Here is a 4,364-nt window from a genome sequence, read left to right as displayed (position 1 = left end):
AAGTGGTGTGTGGGTGTGTGTGTGGAGCCACATAACTTGCTCTATGAAAATTGCGTGAGTGCTGAACTTGTCGGTGTCTTTGTTTTATTAATAATAATAATAATAATCGCTTATTGTTACAAGTAGGCTTCAATGAAGTTACTGTGAAAAACCCCTAGTTGCCACATTCCGGCGCCTGTTCAGGAAGGCCGGTATGGGAATTGAACCCACGCTGCTGGCCTTGTTCTGCATTACAAGTCAGCTGTTTAGCCCACTGTGCTAAACCAGCCCCAAGCACCTTCAGGCAAATTCAAATTATGTTACACACAGCAATGATGCCCAAAATACTGTGCTAAAACTATACTTTCAGACAGGCATGCCATTCATTGTCACAGCAGGCAAATAGTATCCATTTTCACCCAATTTCGCAAAACTAATCCCCAAAATCTTTAATGAGGCAGTGCTGTGTAACAAAATGCAGTCATAATTTTCCCCCCTCAATTCAAAAACTATTTATTGATGTAATTAAGATCTGTAACCTGATGCAGCTTTATTAATATACAGGTACAGTCTCAAACTTGGCTATTCTAAAACTGGAGTTGTCAGAAAATCGGACAGTTTTACACTGCGTAATGCATCAAAAACGTTTTAACAAAACACTAACTTGTCTGGGTGCTAAGTTGGCATGGTGTAGTGCTCGGCTAGTCAACTGTTTCGCTGTTTGCATGCTGGTCTATTCCCATGTTCTGGGTTGGGTAAGGTCGGACCCAGGAAGGGTAGGAGAGTCTCTCGGGCAGGGGGGGCAGTTGGTCATGTGGAGCGGGGTTCAGTAGGAATAGCTTTTCAGAAGAGTATAGTTTTACTTGAAGTTGGTGTATTTGGTCACCAGCTTTGTCTTGTCCTTTCCCACACCGCATGCTTGTCCAGTTCCCCAGGCAGCAGCAGGCACACAGCAGTCTGGGTCTCCCGGGAGCTGATGGTGCTGTGCTTGTTGTAATAGGCCAGGTGGGAAGCCTCACCCAGGATGCGCTTGAAGATATCATTGACAAATGAGTTCATGATGCTCATGGCCTTGGAGGAGATGTCGGTGTTGGGGTGGACTTGCTTCATCACTTTGTAGATGTAGATGGCATAACTCTCCTTCCTGGATCACCCCCTCTTCTCGCTGCCCTTGGCTGGTGTTTTCTTCAGAGTTTTCTTCCCATCCTTCTTGCTAGCTGTCGGCTTCTTTTCCTCGCCCGTCCTTAGGTTCAATTTCAGGGGGTGGTTTGGGTGGGACCGGGAGGGGGGCGCGTGCCACTTGTGTGTGGGGTGTCCTGTGCAATGCTGGGTCTGGCGTTTTTTAACTAGTTACTCTGGAGGTTAGAAGTGTTTTTCTCCTTCTAACCCTTTCAGTGTAACTATCAGGGTAAAACTGTCAGGTCCACCCGAAGTTAGTGATTTAAATCACTTCTGTCAGATGGTTCCCAGCCCAGCGCTTTTGTCCAGCGGGAGTTGGCAATTCTGACCAATTGCCAGGTAAACCCTTACATGTGGACCTCCTAGAGGGATTCCCCAGTGCAACTTAGGGGTACGCCATAAATGCAACGCTGGGGCATCCGGGTGCTATGGGCCATTGTACCTGTAGCCAGAAATGGATTTATCACCAAAATTAAACATGTTTAATCAGTGGCCCTGCATCAGTGAATGCCTGTTTTTAAAAAATCACTGAGCATGGTATGTCCCAGGAAAACTGAACCTTGCGTCAAAGTAAAAGATTGTAGAAAATGCAACCTTGGAGGTTTTGGTTGTATCTCAATTGCGTTTAAAATTCCGACCTTTGCGTTCATTTAGCAAATTTTGCCAGGATTATGTTTTTTTTAAAAAAATCCAATTAAGGGGCAATTTAGCATGGCCAATCCACCTACCCTGCACATCTTTGGGTTGTGCGGGTGAGACCCACGGACACACAGGGTGAATGTGCAAACTCCACACGGACAGTGAGCCGGGGTCGGGATCGGACCCCGAAATAGATTAAACTGAAATGATAGTGAATGTGGTAACATTTAAGACCTGGGGCGTGGCTGTTTCTAAAGGTAAAAGTGTAATAGCAATGGCAAAAGAAACAATTAAAGGAATGACTTTGTTAAGGAAAGCTGAACAGAACTGGATGAAGCTTGTCCATGTTTTGGCTGATAGGGCTCCATAGTTCAAACAACTTGTAACAAAGTCAATATGAATTTGGATCAGAGCAGAGGCAACCCTGATTAGTGTCTCAAGCTATGTTTTTAATTTTTGGTTTCGATCTTAATGAATTTCCAATCAGGTTTTAATACAAGCATTTTTTTTTCAGAACTACCCTTTTAAAAAAAACAGCTAAATTCAGCAACCACATATTTTGCACTTAAATAACACTGATCTTTGCTCTTCAGTCATTATTGTTCTGTGACAAAAAAAAACTGAAAAGTGGCAAAGTTAAACTAAAAATCCATAAGCTTTGTTTACTAATGTCATTGCACTCTGCTCCCAAAAGGTTTTCAAATCCTCACTGTCTCGTTTTACATACATGGAATCATCACATGCAAAGTACAGAATAAACTTTGCCCAAACTCCATCGAGGAGTTGATATCTTTGGAGAGGAGAAGGAAGAATTGTTGGGAGGGAACAAAGTGAATCTAGGTGGGAATTGAATCCAATCCAATCGATAAGACGGTTCCTTTTAAATTTCAGGAGTTTAAATTAATTTAAATTAATCTAGAATTGTGCAGTGTAGGTTAACAAGGGCTGCCCCACCCACTCACATAACTGGTTGGCAGTTAAGTGTCAGTCACTTTAATCTACTTTGATCTAAAAGCAGGTGGGGGAGGGGAGTCAACTCAGGTCAATTTAAAAAGAGCAACTTGTAACTCACTCCCAGTGAGTTATCCCAGTGAGCCAGAGAAGACACAGCCAGAGTGAGACACAACCAAGAGTGAGTTTGGGAATTTGAATCTAGGTGGGAATTTGAAGCTTGGGGGGAGGAGGTGCTTTTTATCCCTGGTAAGTGACTGGTAAGTAGTTTTTCTTTTCATTGTCAAATTTATTTATTTTTTCTTTCGTTTTTTTGGAATTGTAGTTGTATAAGTTTACCTAAGGTTTAAGACGTGGCAGGAGATCTCAGACCCGTGTCATGCTCCTCGTGTGCGATGTGGGAGCTCAAGGATATGTCCACTGTCCCTGGCTCCTTGACGTGCAAGAAGTGTGACAAGTTGAAGCTCCTGTAAGACTGCTTGACGGCTCTGGAGCTGCGGATGGACTCACTTTGGAGCATCCGCGATGCTGAGGACGTCGTGGATAGTACATTTAGCGAGTTGGTCACACCGCAGGTGAAAGTTACTGAGGGAGATAGAAAATGGGTGACCAAAAGACAGAGCAAGAGTAGGAAGGCAGTGCAGGTGTCCTCTGCGGTCATCTCCCTGCAAAACAGATATACCTCTTTGGATACTGTTGAGGGAGATGTCTCACCAGGGGAAGGCAGCAGCAGCCAGGTTCGTGGCACCGTGGCTGGCTCTGCTGCGCAGCTGGGCAGGAAGAAGAATGGCAGGGCTATAGTGATAGGGGACTCAATTGTAAGGGGAATAGACAGGCGGTTCTGCGGACGCAATCGAGACTCCAGGATGGTATGTTGCCTCCCTGGTACAAGGGTCAAGGATGTCTCGGAGTGGCTGCAGAACATTCTGGGGGGGCGGAGGTGAAAAGCCAGCTGTCGTGGTGCACATAGGCACCAACGATATAGGTAAAAAAACGGGACGAGGTCCTACAAGCTGAATTCAGGGAGTTAGGAGTTAAACTAAAAAGTAAGACCTCAAAGGTAGTAATCTCAGGATTGCTACCAGTGCCACGAGCTAGTCAGAGTAGGACTGTCAGGATAGATAGGATGAATGCGTGGCTCAACAGATGGTGCAAGAGGGAGGGATTCAAATTCCTGGGGCATTGGAACCGGTTCTGGGGGAGGTGGGACCAGTACAAACCGGATGGTCCGCACCTGGGCAGGACTGGAACCGATATCCGAGGGGAGTGTTTGCTAGAGCTGTTGGGGAGGGTATAAACTAATGCGGCAGGGGGATGGGAACCAATGCAGGAAGTTGGAAGGTAGTAAAACAGGGACAGAATCAAAAGGCAGAGAAGCCATAGTCAAAAATCAAAATGGGCGACAGTACAAGGTACAGTGACTGAAGGGAGCTCAGTGAATAGGCCCAGTAATACTGAAAGGAATAAAACGGGAAGTAAAAACATTAATGGTAAACGACGCAGCAGGTTGTTACATGAAGATATGGGTTCAACGACAAGGAAAATTAGGAGAAAAGTTAAGAGGAAATATAACATAGGAGAGGTTACTGATCGAGGTGTTAAGTTTCAAAACAGAG

General features: G+C 45.0%; 1 pseudogene; it reads right to left on the bottom strand.

Moving 5' to 3' along the window:
* Window positions 1-838: 838 nt before the first annotated feature.
* LOC140387319 (histone H2B-like) lies at window positions 839-1,638 on the bottom strand (annotated as a pseudogene).
* Between the last annotated feature and the right edge of the window lie 2,726 nt (window positions 1,639-4,364).

Source organism: Scyliorhinus torazame, chromosome 12 (genome assembly GCF_047496885.1).
Source record: "Scyliorhinus torazame isolate Kashiwa2021f chromosome 12, sScyTor2.1, whole genome shotgun sequence".
NCBI classification, from domain to species: domain Eukaryota; kingdom Metazoa; phylum Chordata; class Chondrichthyes; order Carcharhiniformes; family Scyliorhinidae; genus Scyliorhinus; species Scyliorhinus torazame.
This window is presented reverse-complemented; position numbering and strand designations above follow the sequence as displayed.